This window comes from Idiotropiscis lumnitzeri, chromosome 9 (assembly GCF_059441095.1).
Source record: "Idiotropiscis lumnitzeri isolate Australia: NSW breed Sydney's pygmy pipehorse chromosome 9, RoL_Ilum_1.0, whole genome shotgun sequence".
NCBI lineage: Eukaryota > Metazoa > Chordata > Actinopteri > Syngnathiformes > Syngnathidae > Idiotropiscis > Idiotropiscis lumnitzeri.
Genome location: NC_142399.1, coordinates 20,319,705 through 20,336,414, shown reverse-complemented (window position 1 = coordinate 20,336,414; position 16,710 = coordinate 20,319,705). Strand labels below are relative to the sequence as shown.

The following is a 16,710-nucleotide window of genomic DNA, read 5'->3' as shown; positions in this document are numbered from 1 at the left end:
ATACACCAATAACTTGGGGGGGCGTTCACTGCTATCCACCCATGGTCATGTACCATTTATTTGACATTATTTAAATTAAATTGGAATAAATGGAAGAATAAAGTGGAACTAATAAAATAAGAACCAATGATATAACCAGTGAAGCTAAAAAAAATGAATGAAGCTTCTCCACACCTGCTAATTGCCACATTAACTATACTTCCCTTTATTGCATTCAGTAAACACCATTTTTTTAAATTGATTCATTAACTTTTTATTTAGTAAACACTCACTGCACCAACCCAACCGGACTGCATCGGGTCATCTGTCTGCTACACCTGTAGACTACGAGAGTCCCCTTTTGGTCTTAATGTGGAGCTCCGGAGCCACACTCAAGTCTCCAGACACGCATTTGCAAATTGCCACACGCATTTGCGAGTCGTCCACGGCGAGACTGTAGCAACACCCAAAGGCAGGGGACGCTGAATGTTGGCATTTTGTGCTCTCAGCCTGTCAGGCGAATATGTGGAAATTTATAAAAAAAGCAGCTCGCATACTTGCTTACATTTGTCAAAAGTTTTTTTTATTTTTGCGGTGCAAAAGCTTACTGCACCTGGTATTCCCAGGCGGTCTCCCATCCAAGTACTAACCAGGCCCGACCCTGCTTAGCTTCCGAGATCGGACGAGATCGGGCGTTCTCAGGGTAGTATGGCCGTAAGCGAGAATTCCTTTAAAAATTTTGCATTTTATACATGTTGTCTTTATTGTGGCAAATACTTCAATCCAAAAATACGTAACAAGAATCTGAAACTATAACCACAGTCACAAATGTGTCACAACAATCTACAATGCATGATTGAAGTCACAGATATATGACAAATATCAGCAAATGTGTACAATGATTTGTTGGCACATACACATGGTTAAATGCGGACAAAAATCCGTAGATGGGCGACCTGTAAAAACGGGACCTTTTCTTACAGGTGACGTTTGCTACAGTCCTGCCGCGGACGACTCGCAAATGCGTGTGCTGATTTGCAAATGCGTGTCAGGAGACTTGTGTGTGGCTCCGTAGCTACACATTCGGACCACATGGGGGCACTAATATTATACCAGCCCCGTACCACCAATATATACACCAATAACTTGGGGGGGCGTTCACTGCTATCCACCCATGGTCATGTACCATTTATTTGACATTATTTAAATTAAATTGGAATAAATGGAAGAATAAAGTGGAACTAATAAAATAAGAACCAATGATATAACCAGTGAAGCTAAAAAAAATGAATGAAGCTTCTCCACACCTGCTAATTGCCACATTAACTATACTTCCCTTTATTGCATTCAGTAAACGCCATTTTTTAAAATTGATTCATTAACTTTTTATTTAGTAAACACTCACTGCACCAACCCAACCGGACTGCATCGGGTCATATGTCTGCTACACCTGTAGACTCCGAGGGTACCCTTTTGGTCTTAATGTGTGGCTCCGGAGCCACAGTCAAGTCTCCAGACACGCATTTGCAAATTGCCACACGCATTTGCGAGTCGTCCACGGCGAGACTGTAGCAACACCCAAAGGCAGGGGACGCTGAATGTTGGCAATTTGTGCTCTCAGCCTGTCAGGCGAATATGTGGAAATTTATAAAAAAGCAGCTCGCATACTTGCTTAGATTTGTCAAAGTTTTTTTTATTTTTGCGGTGCAAAAGCTTACAGCACCTGGTATTCCCAGGCGGTCTCCCATCCAAGTACTAACCAGGCCCGACCCTGCTTAGCTTCCGAGATCGGACGAGATCGGGCGTTCTCAGGGTAGTATGGCCGTAAGCGAGAATTCCTTTAAAAATTTTGCATTTTATACATGTTGTCTTTATTGTGGCAAATACTTCAATCCAAAAATACGTAACAAGAATCTGAAACTATAACCACAGTCACAAATGTGTCACAACAATCTACAATGCATGATTGAAGTCACAGATATATGACAAATATCAGCAAATGTGTACAATGATTTGTTGGCACATACACATGGTTAAATGCGGACAAAAATCCGTAGATGGGCGACCTGTAAAAACGGGACCTTTTCTTACAGGTGACGTTTGCTACAGTCCTGCCGCGGACGACTCGCAAATGCGTGTGCTGATTTGCAAATGCGTGTCAGGAGACTTGTGTGTGGCTCCGTAGCTACACATTCGGACCACATGGGGGCACTAATATTATACCAGCCCCGTACCACCAATATATACACCAATAACTTGGGGGGGCGTTCACTGCTATCCACCCATGGTCATGTACCATTTATTTGACATTATTTAAATTAAATTGGAATAAATGGAAGAATAAAGTGGAACTAATAAAATAAGAACCAATGATATAACCAGTGAAGCTAAAAAAAATGAATGAAGCTTCTCCACACCTGCTAATTGCCACATTAACTATACTTCCCTTTATTGCATTCAGTAAACACCATTTTTTTAAATTGATTCATTAACTTTTTATTTAGTAAACACTCACTGCACCAACCCAACCGGACTGCATCGGGTCATCTGTCTGCTACACCTGTAGACTACGAGAGTCCCCTTTTGGTCTTAATGTGGAGCTCCGGAGCCACACTCAAGTCTCCAGACACGCATTTGCAAATTGCCACACGCATTTGCGAGTCGTCCACGGCGAGACTGTAGCAACACCCAAAGGCAGGGGACGCTGAATGTTGGCATTTTGTGCTCTCAGCCTGTCAGGCGAATATGTGGAAATTTATAAAAAAAGCAGCTCGCATACTTGCTTACATTTGTCAAAAGTTTTTTTTATTTTTGCGGTGCAAAAGCTTACTGCACCTGGTATTCCCAGGCGGTCTCCCATCCAAGTACTAACCAGGCCCGACCCTGCTTAGCTTCCGAGATCGGACGAGATCGGGCGTTCTCAGGGTAGTATGGCCGTAAGCGAGAATTCCTTTAAAAATTTTGCATTTTATACATGTTGTCTTTATTGTGGCAAATACTTCAATCCAAAAATACGTAACAAGAATCTGAAACTATAACCACAGTCACAAATGTGTCACAACAATCTACAATGCATGATTGAAGTCACAGATATATGACAAATATCAGCAAATGTGTACAATGATTTGTTGGCACATACACATGGTTAAATGCGGACAAAAATCCGTAGATGGGCGACCTGTAAAAACGGGACCTTTTCTTACAGGTGACGTTTGCTACAGTCCTGCCGCGGACGACTCGCAAATGCGTGTGCTGATTTGCAAATGCGTGTCAGGAGACTTGTGTGTGGCTCCGTAGCTACACATTCGGACCACATGGGGGCACTAATATTATACCAGCCCCGTACCACCAATATATACACCAATAACTTGGGGGGGCGTTCACTGCTATCCACCCATGGTCATGTACCATTTATTTGACATTATTTAAATTAAATTGGAATAAATGGAAGAATAAAGTGGAACTAATAAAATAAGAACCAATGATATAACCAGTGAAGCTAAAAAAAATGAATGAAGCTTCTCCACACCTGCTAATTGCCACATTAACTATACTTCCCTTTATTGCATTCAGTAAACACCATTTTTTAAAATTGATTCATTAACTTTTTATTTAGTAAACACTCACTGCACCAACCCAACCGGACTGCATCGGGTCATCTGTCTGCTACACCTGTAGACTACGAGAGTCCCCTTTTGGTCTTAATGTGGAGCTCCGGAGCCACACTCAAGTCTCCAGACACGCATTTGCAAATTGCCACACGCATTTGCGAGTCGTCCACGGCGAGACTGTAGCAACACCCAAAGGCAGGGGACGCTGAATGTTGGCATTTTGTGCTCTCAGCCTGTCAGGCGAATATGTGGGAATTTATAAAAAAGCAGCTCGCATACTTGCTTACATTTGTCAAAAGTTTTTTTTATTTTTGCGGTGCAAAAGCTTACAGCACCTGGTATTCCCAGGCGGTCTCCCATCCAAGTACTAACCAGGCCCGACCCTGCTTAGCTTCCGAGATCGGACGAGATCGGGCGTTCTCAGGGTAGTATGGCCGTAAGCGAGAATTCCTTTAAAAATTTTGCATTTTATACATGTTGTCTTTATTGTGGCAAATACTTCAATCCAAAAATACGTAACAAGAATCTGAAACTATAACCACAGTCACAAATGTGTCACAACAATCTACAATGCATGATTGAAGTCACAGATATATGACAAATATCAGCAAATGTGTACAATGATTTGTTGGCACATACACATGGTTAAATGCGGACAAAAATCCGTAGATGGGCGACCTGTAAAAACGGGACCTTTTCTTACAGGTGACGTTTGCTACAGTCCTGCCGCGGACGACTCGCAAATGCGTGTGCTGATTTGCAAATGCGTGTCAGGAGACTTGTGTGTGGCTCCGTAGCTACACATTCGGACCACATGGGGGCACTAATATTATACCAGCCCCGTACCACCAATATATACACCAATAACTTGGGGGGGCGTTCACTGCTATCCATCCATGGTCATGTACCATTTATTTGACATTATTTAAATTAAATTGGAATAAATGGAAGAATAAAGTGGAACTAATAAAATAAGAACCAATGATATAACCAGTGAAGCTAAAAAAAATGAATGAAGCTTCTCCACACCTGCTCATTGCCACATTAACTATACTTCCCTTTATTGCATTCAGTAAACACCATTTTTTAAAATTGATTCATTAACTTTTTATTTAGTAAACACTCACTGCACCAACCCAACCGGACTGCATCGGGTCATCTGTCTGCTACACCTGTAGACTACGAGAGTCCCCTTTTGGTCTTAATGTGGAGCTCCGGAGCCACACTCAAGTCTCCAGACACGCATTTGCAAATTGCCACACGCATTTGCGAGTCGTCCACGGCGAGACTGTAGCAACACCCAAAGGCAGGGGACGCTGAATGTTGGCAATTTGTGCTCTCAGCCTGTCAGGCGAATATGTGGGAATTTATAAAAAAGCAGCTCGCATACTTGCTTACATTTGTCAAAAGTTTTTTTTATTTTTGCGGTGCAAAAGCTTACTGCACCTGGTATTCCCAGGCGGTCTCCCATCCAAGTACTAACCAGGCCCGACCCTGCTTAGCTTCCGAGATCGGACGAGATCGGGCGTTCTCAGGGTAGTATGGCCGTAAGCGAGAATTCCTTTAAAAATTTTGCATTTTATACATGTTGTCTTTATTGTGGCAAATACTTCAATCCAAAAATACGTAACAAGAATCTGAAACTATAACCACAGTCACAAATGTGTCACAACAATCTACAATGCATGATTGAAGTCACAGATATATGACAAATATCAGCAAATGTGTACAATGATTTGTTGGCACATACACATGGTTAAATGCGGACAAAAATCCGTAGATGGGCGACCTGTAAAAACGGGACCTTTTCTTACAGGTGACGTTTGCTACAGTCCTGCCGCGGACGACTCGCAAATGCGTGTGCTGATTTGCAAATGCGTGTCAGGAGACTTGTGTGTGGCTCCGTAGCTACACATTCGGACCACATGGGGGCACTAATATTATACCAGCCCCGTACCACCAATATATACACCAATAACTTGGGGGGGCGTTCACTGCTATCCACCCATGGTCATGTACCATTTATTTGACATTATTTAAATTAAATTGGAATAAATGGAAGAATAAAGTGGAACTAATAAAATAAGAACCAATGATATAACCAGTGAAGCTAAAAAAAATGAATGAAGCTTCTCCACACCTGCTAATTGCCACATTAACTATACTTCCCTTTATTGCATTCAGTAAACACCATTTTTTAAAATTGATTCATTAACTTTTTATTTAGTAAACACTCACTGCACCAACCCAACCGGACTGCATCGGGTCATCTGTCTGCTACACCTGTAGACTACGAGAGTCCCCTTTTGGTCTTAATGTGGAGCTCCGGAGCCACACTCAAGTCTCCAGACACGCATTTGCAAATTGCCACACGCATTTGCGAGTCGTCCACGGCGAGACTGTAGCAACACCCAAAGGCAGGGGACGCTGAATGTTGGCATTTTGTGCTCTCAGCCTGTCAGGCGAATATGTGGGAATTTATAAAAAAGCAGCTCGCATACTTGCTTACATTTGTCAAAAGTTTTTTTTATTTTTGCGGTGCAAAAGCTTACAGCACCTGGTATTCCCAGGCGGTCTCCCATCCAAGTACTAACCAGGCCCGACCCTGCTTAGCTTCCGAGATCGGACGAGATCGGGCGTTCTCAGGGTAGTATGGCCGTAAGCGAGAATTCCTTTAAAAATTTTGCATTTTATACATGTTGTCTTTATTGTGGCAAATACTTCAATCCAAAAATACGTAACAAGAATCTGAAACTATAACCACAGTCACAAATGTGTCACAACAATCTACAATGCATGATTGAAGTCACAGATATATGACAAATATCAGCAAATGTGTACAATGATTTGTTGGCACATACACATGGTTAAATGCGGACAAAAATCCGTAGATGGGCGACCTGTAAAAACGGGACCTTTTCTTACAGGTGACGTTTGCTACAGTCCTGCCGCGGACGACTCGCAAATGCGTGTGCTGATTTGCAAATGCGTGTCAGGAGACTTGTGTGTGGCTCCGTAGCTACACATTCGGACCACATGGGGGCACTAATATTATACCAGCCCCGTACCACCAATATATACACCAATAACTTGGGGGGGCGTTCACTGCTATCCACCCATGGTCATGTACCATTTATTTGACATTATTTAAATTAAATTGGAATAAATGGAAGAATAAAGTGGAACTAATAAAATAAGAACCAATGATATAACCAGTGAAGCTAAAAAAAATGAATGAAGCTTCTCCACACCTGCTAATTGCCACATTAACTATACTTCCCTTTATTGCATTCAGTAAACGCCATTTTTTAAAATTGATTCATTAACTTTTTATTTAGTAAACACTCACTGCACCAACCCAACCGGACTGCATCGGGTCATATGTCTGCTACACCTGTAGACTCCGAGGGTACCCTTTTGGTCTTAATGGGTGGCTCCGGAGCCACAGTCAAGTCTCCAGACACGCATTTGCAAATTGCCACACGCATTTGCGAGTCGTCCACGGCGAGACTGTAGCAACACCCAAAGGCAGGGGACGCTGAATGTTGGCAATTTGTGCTCTCAGCCTGTCAGGCGAATATGTGGAAATTTATAAAAAAGCAGCTCGCATACTTGCTTAGATTTGTCAAAGTTTTTTTTATTTTTGCGGTGCAAAAGCTTACAGCACCTGGTATTCCCAGGCGGTCTCCCATCCAAGTACTAACCAGGCCCGACCCTGCTTAGCTTCCGAGATCGGACGAGATCGGGCGTTCTCAGGGTAGTATGGCCGTAAGCGAGAATTCCTTTAAAAATTTTGCATTTTATACATGTTGTCTTTATTGTGGCAAATACTTCAATCCAAAAATACGTAACAAGAATCTGAAACTATAACCACAGTCACAAATGTGTCACAACAATCTACAATGCATGATTGAAGTCACAGATATATGACAAATATCAGCAAATGTGTACAATGATTTGTTGGCACATACACATGGTTAAATGCGGACAAAAATCCGTAGATGGGCGACCTGTAAAAACGGGACCTTTTCTTACAGGTGACGTTTGCTACAGTCCTGCCGCGGACGACTCGCAAATGCGTGTGCTGATTTGCAAATGCGTGTCAGGAGACTTGTGTGTGGCTCCGTAGCTACACATTCGGACCACATGGGGGCACTAATATTATACCAGCCCCGTACCACCAATATATACACCAATAACTTGGGGGGGCGTTCACTGCTATCCACCCATGGTCATGTACCATTTATTTGACATTATTTAAATTAAATTGGAATAAATGGAAGAATAAAGTGGAACTAATAAAATAAGAACCAATGATATAACCAGTGAAGCTAAAAAAAATGAATGAAGCTTCTCCACACCTGCTAATTGCCACATTAACTATACTTCCCTTTATTGCATTCAGTAAACACCATTTTTTTAAATTGATTCATTAACTTTTTATTTAGTAAACACTCACTGCACCAACCCAACCGGACTGCATCGGGTCATCTGTCTGCTACACCTGTAGACTACGAGAGTCCCCTTTTGGTCTTAATGTGGAGCTCCGGAGCCACACTCAAGTCTCCAGACACGCATTTGCAAATTGCCACACGCATTTGCGAGTCGTCCACGGCGAGACTGTAGCAACACCCAAAGGCAGGGGACGCTGAATGTTGGCATTTTGTGCTCTCAGCCTGTCAGGCGAATATGTGGAAATTTATAAAAAAAGCAGCTCGCATACTTGCTTACATTTGTCAAAAGTTTTTTTTATTTTTGCGGTGCAAAAGCTTACTGCACCTGGTATTCCCAGGCGGTCTCCCATCCAAGTACTAACCAGGCCCGACCCTGCTTAGCTTCCGAGATCGGACGAGATCGGGCGTTCTCAGGGTAGTATGGCCGTAAGCGAGAATTCCTTTAAAAATTTTGCATTTTATACATGTTGTCTTTATTGTGGCAAATACTTCAATCCAAAAATACGTAACAAGAATCTGAAACTATAACCACAGTCACAAATGTGTCACAACAATCTACAATGCATGATTGAAGTCACAGATATATGACAAATATCAGCAAATGTGTACAATGATTTGTTGGCACATACACATGGTTAAATGCGGACAAAAATCCGTAGATGGGCGACCTGTAAAAACGGGACCTTTTCTTACAGGTGACGTTTGCTACAGTCCTGCCGCGGACGACTCGCAAATGCGTGTGCTGATTTGCAAATGCGTGTCAGGAGACTTGTGTGTGGCTCCGTAGCTACACATTCGGACCACATGGGGGCACTAATATTATACCAGCCCCGTACCACCAATATATACACCAATAACTTGGGGGGGCGTTCACTGCTATCCACCCATGGTCATGTACCATTTATTTGACATTATTTAAATTAAATTGGAATAAATGGAAGAATAAAGTGGAACTAATAAAATAAGAACCAATGATATAACCAGTGAAGCTAAAAAAAATGAATGAAGCTTCTCCACACCTGCTAATTGCCACATTAACTATACTTCCCTTTATTGCATTCAGTAAACACCATTTTTTAAAATTGATTCATTAACTTTTTATTTAGTAAACACTCACTGCACCAACCCAACCGGACTGCATCGGGTCATCTGTCTGCTACACCTGTAGACTACGAGAGTCCCCTTTTGGTCTTAATGTGGAGCTCCGGAGCCACACTCAAGTCTCCAGACACGCATTTGCAAATTGCCACACGCATTTGCGAGTCGTCCACGGCGAGACTGTAGCAACACCCAAAGGCAGGGGACGCTGAATGTTGGCATTTTGTGCTCTCAGCCTGTCAGGCGAATATGTGGGAATTTATAAAAAAACAGCTCGCATACTTGCTTACATTTGTCAAAAGTTTTTTTTATTTTTGCGGTGCAAAAGCTTACAGCACCTGGTATTCCCAGGCGGTCTCCCATCCAAGTACTAACCAGGCCCGACCCTGCTTAGCTTCCGAGATCGGACGAGATCGGGCGTTCTCAGGGTAGTATGGCCGTAAGCGAGAATTCCTTTAAAAATTTTGCATTTTATACATGTTGTCTTTATTGTGGCAAATACTTCAATCCAAAAATACGTAACAAGAATCTGAAACTATAACCACAGTCACAAATGTGTCACAACAATCTACAATGCATGATTGAAGTCACAGATATATGACAAATATCAGCAAATGTGTACAATGATTTGTTGGCACATACACATGGTTAAATGCGGACAAAAATCCGTAGATGGGCGACCTGTAAAAACGGGACCTTTTCTTACAGGTGACGTTTGCTACAGTCCTGCCGCGGACGACTCGCAAATGCGTGTGCTGATTTGCAAATGCGTGTCAGGAGACTTGTGTGTGGCTCCGTAGCTACACATTCGGACCACATGGGGGCACTAATATTATACCAGCCCCGTACCACCAATATATACACCAATAACTTGGGGGGGCGTTCACTGCTATCCACCCATGGTCATGTACCATTTATTTGACATTATTTAAATTAAATTGGAATAAATGGAAGAATAAAGTGGAACTAATAAAATAAGAACCAATGATATAACCAGTGAAGCTAAAAAAAATGAATGAAGCTTCTCCACACCTGCTAATTGCCACATTAACTATACTTCCCTTTATTGCATTCAGTAAACGCCATTTTTTAAAATTGATTCATTAACTTTTTATTTAGTAAACACTCACTGCACCAACCCAACCGGACTGCATCGGGTCATATGTCTGCTACACCTGTAGACTCCGAGGGTACCCTTTTGGTCTTAATGTGTGGCTCCGGAGCCACAGTCAAGTCTCCAGACACGCATTTGCAAATTGCCACACGCATTTGCGAGTCGTCCACGGCGAGACTGTAGCAACACCCAAAGGCAGGGGACGCTGAATGTTGGCATTTTGTGCTCTCAGCCTGTCAGGCGAATATGTGGAAATTTATAAAAAAGCAGCTCGCATACTTGCTTACATTTGTCAAAAGTTTTTTTTATTTTTGCGGTGCAAAAGCTTACAGCACCTGGTATTCCCAGGCGGTCTCCCATCCAAGTACTAACCAGGCCCGACCCTGCTTAGCTTCCGAGATCGGACGAGATCGGGCGTTCTCAGGGTAGTATGGCCGTAAGCGAGAATTCCTTTCAAAATTTTGCATTTTATACATGTTGTCTTTATTGTGGCAAATACTTCAATCCAAAAATACGTAACAAGAATCTGAAACTATAACCACAGTCACAAATGTGTCACAACAATCTACAATGCATGATTGAAGTCACAGATATATGACAAATATCAGCAAATGTGTACAATGATTTGTTGGCACATACACATGGTTAAATGCGGACAAAAATCCGTAGATGGGCGACCTGTAAAAACGGGACCTTTTCTTACAGGTGACGTTTGCTACAGTCCTGCCGCGGACGACTCGCAAATGCGTGTGCTGATTTGCAAATGCGTGTCAGGAGACTTGTGTGTGGCTCCGTAGCTACACATTCGGACCACATGGGGGGCACTAATGTTATACCAGCCCCGTACCACCAATATATACACCAATAACGTGGGGGGGCGTTCACTGCTATCCACCCATGGTCATGTCCCATTTATTTGACATTATTTAAATTAAATTGGAATAAATGGAAGAATAAAGTGGAACTAATAAAATAAGAACCAATTATATCACCAGTGAAGCTAAAAAAAATGAATGAAGCTTCTCCACACCTGCTAATTGCCACATTAACTATACTTCCCTTTATTGCATTCAGTAAACACCATTTTTTAAAATTGATTCATTAACTTTTTATTTAGTAAACACTCACTGCACCAACCCAACCGGACTGCATCGGGTCATCTGTCTGCTACACCTGTAGACTACGAGAGTCCCCTTTTGGTCTTAATGTGTGGCTCCGGAGCCACAGTCAAGTCTCCAGACACGCATTTGCAAATTGCCACACGCATTTGCGAGTCGTCCACGGCGAGACTGTAGCAACACCCAAAGGCAGGGGACGCTGAATGTTGGCAATTTGTGCTCTCAGCCTGTCAGGCGAATATGTGGAAATTTATAAAAAAGGAGCTCGCATACTTGCTTAGATTTGTCAAAGTTTTTTTTATTTATTTATTTTTTGCGGTGCAAAAGCTTACAGCACCTGGTATTCCCAGGCGGTCTCCCATCCAAGTACTAACCAGGCCCGACCCTGCTTAGCTTCCGAGATCGGACGAGATCGGGCGTTCTCAGGGTAGTATGGCCGTAAGCGAGAATTCCTTTCAAAATTTTGCATTTTATACATGTTGTCTTTATTGTGGCAAATACTTCAATCCAAAAATACGTAACAAGAATCTGAAACTATAACCACAGTCACAAATGTGTCACAACAATCTACAATGCATGATTGAAGTCACAGATATATGACAAATATCAGCAAATGTGTACAATGATTTGTTGGCACATACACATGGTTAAATGCGGACAAAAATCCGTAGATGGGCGACCTGTAAAAACGGGACCTTTTCTTACAGGTGACGTTTGCTACAGTCCTGCCGCGGACGACTCGCAAATGCGTGTGCTGATTTGCAAATGCGTGTCAGGAGACTTGTGTGTGGCTCCGTAGCTACACATTCGGACCACATGGGGGCACTAATATTATACCAGCCCCGTACCACCAATATATACACCAATAACTTGGGGGGGCGTTCACTGCTATCCACCCATGGTCATGTACCATTTATTTGACATTATTTAAATTAAATTGGAATAAATGGAAGAATAAAGTGGAACTAATAAAATAAGAACCAATGATATAACCAGTGAAGCTAAAAAAAATGAATGAAGCTTCTCCACACCTGCTCATTGCCACATTAACTATACTTCCCTTTATTGCATTCAGTAAACACCATTTTTTAAAATTGATTCATTAACTTTTTATTTAGTAAACACTCACTGCACCAACCCAACCGGACTGCATCGGGTCATATGTCTGCTACACCTGTAGACTCCGAGGGTACCCTTTTGGTCTTAATGTGTGGCTCCGGAGCCACAGTCAAGTCTCCAGACACGCATTTGCAAATTGCCACACGCATTTGCGAGTCGTCCACGGCGAGACTGTAGCAACACCCAAAGGCAGGGGACGCTGAATGTTGGCAATTTGTGCTCTCAGCCTGTCAGGCGAATATGTGGAAATTTATAAAAAAGCAGCTCGCATACTTGCTTACATTTGTCAAAAGTTTTTTTTATTTTTGCGGTGCAAAAGCTTACAGCACCTGGTATTCCCAGGCGGTCTCCCATCCAAGTACTAACCAGGCCCGACCCTGCTTAGCTTCCGAGATCGGACGAGATCGGGCGTTCTCAGGGTAGTATGGCCGTAAGCGAGAATTCCTTTCAAAATTTTGCATTTTATACATGTTGTCTTTATTGTGGCAAATACTTCAATCCAAAAATACGTAACAAGAATCTGAAACTATAACCACAGTCACAAATGTGTCACAACAATCTACAATGCATGATTGAAGTCACAGATATATGACAAATATCAGCAAATGTGTACAATGATTTGTTGGCACATACACATGGTTAAATGCGGACAAAAATCCGTAGATGGGCGACCTGTAAAAACGGGACCTTTTCTTACAGGTGACGTTTGCTACAGTCCTGCCGCGGACGACTCGCAAATGCGTGTGCTGATTTGCAAATGCGTGTCAGGAGACTTGTGTGTGGCTCCGTAGCTACACATTCGGACCACATGGGGGCACTAATATTATACCAGCCCCGTACCACCAATATATACACCAATAACTTGGGGGGGCGTTCACTGCTATCCACCCATGGTCATGTACCATTTATTTGACATTATTTAAATTAAATTGGAATAAATGGAAGAATAAAGTGGAACTAATAAAATAAGAACCAATGATATAACCAGTGAAGCTAAAAAAAATGAATGAAGCTTCTCCACACCCACTAATTGCCACATTAACTATACTTCCCTTTATTGCATTCAGTAAACACCATTTTTTTAAATTGATTCATTAACTTTTTATTTAGTAAACACTCACTGCACCAACCCAACCGGACTGCATCGGGTCATCTGTCTGCTACACCTGTAGACTACGAGAGTCCCCTTTTGGTCTTAATGTGGAGCTCCGGAGCCACACTCAAGTCTCCAGACACGCATTTGCGAGTCGTCCACGGCGAGACTGTAGCAACACCCAAAGGCAGGGGACGCTGAATGTTGGCATTTTGTGCTCTCAGCCTGTCAGGCGAATATGTGGAAATTTATAAAAAAGCAGCTCGCATACTTGCTTACATTTGTCAAAAGTTTTTTTTATTTTTGCGGTGCAAAAGCTTACAGCACCTGGTATTCCCAGGCGGTCTCCCATCCAAGTACTAACCAGGCCCGACCCTGCTTAGCTTCCGAGATCGGACGAGATCGGGCGTTCTCAGGGTAGTATGGCCGTAAGAGAGAATTCCTTTCAAAATTTTGCATTTTATACATGTTGTCTTTATTGTGGCAAATACTTCAATCCAAAAATACGTAACAAGAATCTGAAACTATAACCACAGTCACAAATGTGTCACAACAATCTACAATGCATGATTGAAGTCACAGATATATGACAAATATCAGCAAATGTGTACAATGATTTGTTGGCACATACACATGGTTAAATGCGGACAAAAATCCGTAGATGGGCGACCTGTAAAAACGGGACCTTTTCTTACAGGTGACGTTTGCTACAGTCCTGCCGCGGACGACTCGCAAATGCGTGTGCTGATTTGCAAATGCGTGTCAGGAGACTTGTGTGTGGCTCCGTAGCTACACATTCGGACCACATGGGGGCACTAATATTATACCAGCCCCGTACCACCAATATATACACCAATAACTTGGGGGGGCGTTCACTGCTATCCACCCATGGTCATGTACGATTTATTTGACATTATTTAAATTAAATTGGAATAAATGGAAGAATAAAGTGGAACTAATAAAATAAGAACCAATGATATAACCAGTGAAGCTAAAAAAAATGAATGAAGCTTCTCCACACCTGCTAATTGCCACATTAACTATACTTCCCTTTATTGCATTCAGTAAACGCCATTTTTTAAAATTGATTCATTAACTTTTTATTTAGTAAACACTCACTGCACCAACCCAACCGGACTGCATCGGGTCATATGTCTGCTACACCTGTAGACTCCGAGGGTACCCTTTTGGTCTTAATGTGTGGCTCCGGAGCCACAGTCAAGTCTCCAGACACGCATTTGCAAATTGCCACACGCATTTGCGAGTCGTCCACGGCGAGACTGTAGCAACACCCAAAGGCAGGGGACGCTGAATGTTGGCAATTTGTGCTCTCAGCCTGTCAGGCGAATATGTGGAAATTTATAAAAAAGCAGCTCGCATACTTGCTTACATTTGTCAAAAGTTTTTTTTATTTTTGCGGTGCAAAAGCTTACAGCACCTAGTATTCCCAGGCGGTCTCCCATCCAAGTACTAACCAGGCCCGACCCTGCTTAGCTCCCGAGATCGGACGAGATCGGGCGTTCTCAGGGTAGTATGGCCGTAAGCGAGAATTCCTTTCAAAATTTTGCATTTTATACATGTTGTCTTTATTGTGGCAAATACTTCAATCCAAAAATACGTAACAAGAATCTGAAACTATAACCACAGTCACAAATGTGTCACAACAATCTACAATGCATGATTGAAGTCACAGATATATGACAAATATCAGCAAATGTGTACAATGATTTGTTGGCACATACACATGGTTAAATGCGGACAAAAATCCGTAGATGGGCGACCTGTAAAAACTGGACCTTTTCTTACAGGTGACGTTTGCTACAGTCCTGCCGCGGACGACTCGCAAATGCGTGTGCTGATTTGCAAATGCGTGTCAGGAGACTTGTGTGTGGCTCCGTAGCTACACATTCGGACCACATGGGGGCACTAATATTATACCAGCCCCGTACCACCAATATATACACCAATAACTTGGGGGGGTGTTCACTGCTATCCACCCATGGTCATGTACCATTTATTTGACATTATTTAAATTAAATTGGAATAAATGGAAGAATAAAGTGGAACTAATAAAATAAGAACCAATGATATAACCAGTGAAGCTAAAAAAAATGAATGAAGCTTCTCCACACCTGCTAATTGCCACATTAACTATACTTCCCTTTATTGCATTCAGTAAACACCATTTTTTTAAATTGATTCATTAACTTTTTATTTAGTAAACACTCACTGCACCAACCCAACCGGACTGCATCGGGTCATCTGTCTGCTACACCTGTAGACTACGAGAGTCCCCTTTTGGTCTTAATGTGGAGCTCCGGAGCCACACTCAAGTCTCCAGACACGCATTTGCAAATTGCCACACGCATTTGCGAGTCGTCCACGGCGAGACTGTAGCAACACCCAAAGGCAGGGGACGCTGAATGTTGGCATTTTGTGCTCTCAGCCTGTCAGGCGAATATGTGGAAATTTATAAAAAAGCAGCTCGCATACTTGCTTACATTTGTCAAAAGTTTTTTTTATTTTTGCGGTGCAAAAGCTTACAGCACCTGGTATTCCCAGGCGGTCTCCCATCCAAGTACTAAACAGGCCCGACCCTGCTTAGCTTCCGAGATCGGACGAGATCGGGGGTTCTCAGGGTAGTATGGCCGTAAGCGAGAATTCCTTTCAAAATTTTGCATTTTATACATGTTGTCTTTATTGTGGCAAATACTTCAATCCAAAAATACGTAACAAGAATCTGAAACTATAACCACAGTCACAAATGTGTCACAACAATCTACAATGCATGATTGAAGTCACAGATATATGACAAATATCAGCAAATGTGTACAATGATTTGTTGGCACATACACATGGTTAAATGCGGACAAAAATCCGTAGATGGGCGACCTGTAAAAACGGGACCTTTTCTTACAGGTGACGTTTGCTACAGTCCTGCCGCGGACGACTCGCAAATGCGTGTGCTGATTTGCAAATGCGTGTCAGGAGACTTGTGTGTGGCTCCGTAGCTACACATTCGGACCACATGGGGGCACTAATATTATACCAGCCCCGTACCACCAATATATACACCAATAACTTGGGGGGGCGTTCACTGCTATCCACCCATGGTCATGTACCA

The 16,710-nt window shown here is 42.5% G+C and overlaps 15 non-coding genes across 15 annotated transcripts; all 15 read right to left on the bottom strand.

Moving 5' to 3' along the window:
• Positions 1-580: 580 nt before the first annotated feature.
• Positions 581-699, bottom strand: LOC148330962 (5S ribosomal RNA). The gene has a single exon (XR_015845446.1). It is a non-coding gene; the product is annotated as a 5S ribosomal RNA (ribosomal RNA).
• A 991-nt stretch (positions 700-1,690) lies between these two features.
• Positions 1,691-1,809, bottom strand: LOC148330961 (5S ribosomal RNA). Its single transcript, XR_015845232.1, has one exon. It is a non-coding gene; the product is annotated as a 5S ribosomal RNA (ribosomal RNA).
• Positions 1,810-2,802: 993 nt separating this feature from the next.
• Positions 2,803-2,921, bottom strand: LOC148330960 (5S ribosomal RNA). The gene has a single exon (XR_015845445.1). It is a non-coding gene; the product is annotated as a 5S ribosomal RNA (ribosomal RNA).
• A 992-nt stretch (positions 2,922-3,913) lies between these two features.
• On the bottom strand, positions 3,914-4,032 carry LOC148330959 (5S ribosomal RNA). Its single transcript, XR_015845231.1, has one exon. It is a non-coding gene; the product is annotated as a 5S ribosomal RNA (ribosomal RNA).
• A 992-nt stretch (positions 4,033-5,024) lies between these two features.
• On the bottom strand, positions 5,025-5,143 carry LOC148330958 (5S ribosomal RNA). Its single transcript, XR_015845444.1, has one exon. It is a non-coding gene; the product is annotated as a 5S ribosomal RNA (ribosomal RNA).
• Positions 5,144-6,135: 992 nt separating this feature from the next.
• Positions 6,136-6,254, bottom strand: LOC148330957 (5S ribosomal RNA). The gene has a single exon (XR_015845229.1). It is a non-coding gene; the product is annotated as a 5S ribosomal RNA (ribosomal RNA).
• A 991-nt stretch (positions 6,255-7,245) lies between these two features.
• LOC148330956 (5S ribosomal RNA) lies at positions 7,246-7,364 on the bottom strand. Its single transcript, XR_015845228.1, has one exon. It is a non-coding gene; the product is annotated as a 5S ribosomal RNA (ribosomal RNA).
• A 993-nt stretch (positions 7,365-8,357) lies between these two features.
• LOC148330955 (5S ribosomal RNA) lies at positions 8,358-8,476 on the bottom strand. Its single transcript, XR_015845443.1, has one exon. It is a non-coding gene; the product is annotated as a 5S ribosomal RNA (ribosomal RNA).
• A 992-nt stretch (positions 8,477-9,468) lies between these two features.
• LOC148330954 (5S ribosomal RNA) lies at positions 9,469-9,587 on the bottom strand. Its single transcript, XR_015845227.1, has one exon. It is a non-coding gene; the product is annotated as a 5S ribosomal RNA (ribosomal RNA).
• A 992-nt stretch (positions 9,588-10,579) lies between these two features.
• On the bottom strand, positions 10,580-10,698 carry LOC148330953 (5S ribosomal RNA). The gene has a single exon (XR_015845226.1). It is a non-coding gene; the product is annotated as a 5S ribosomal RNA (ribosomal RNA).
• Positions 10,699-11,699: 1,001 nt separating this feature from the next.
• On the bottom strand, positions 11,700-11,818 carry LOC148330952 (5S ribosomal RNA). Its single transcript, XR_015845225.1, has one exon. It is a non-coding gene; the product is annotated as a 5S ribosomal RNA (ribosomal RNA).
• Positions 11,819-12,810: 992 nt separating this feature from the next.
• LOC148330951 (5S ribosomal RNA) lies at positions 12,811-12,929 on the bottom strand. Its single transcript, XR_015845224.1, has one exon. It is a non-coding gene; the product is annotated as a 5S ribosomal RNA (ribosomal RNA).
• A 972-nt stretch (positions 12,930-13,901) lies between these two features.
• Positions 13,902-14,020, bottom strand: LOC148330950 (5S ribosomal RNA). Its single transcript, XR_015845389.1, has one exon. It is a non-coding gene; the product is annotated as a 5S ribosomal RNA (ribosomal RNA).
• Positions 14,021-15,012: 992 nt separating this feature from the next.
• LOC148330949 (5S ribosomal RNA) lies at positions 15,013-15,131 on the bottom strand. Its single transcript, XR_015845475.1, has one exon. It is a non-coding gene; the product is annotated as a 5S ribosomal RNA (ribosomal RNA).
• Positions 15,132-16,123: 992 nt separating this feature from the next.
• Positions 16,124-16,242, bottom strand: LOC148330948 (5S ribosomal RNA). Its single transcript, XR_015845431.1, has one exon. It is a non-coding gene; the product is annotated as a 5S ribosomal RNA (ribosomal RNA).
• Between the last annotated feature and the right edge of the window lie 468 nt (positions 16,243-16,710).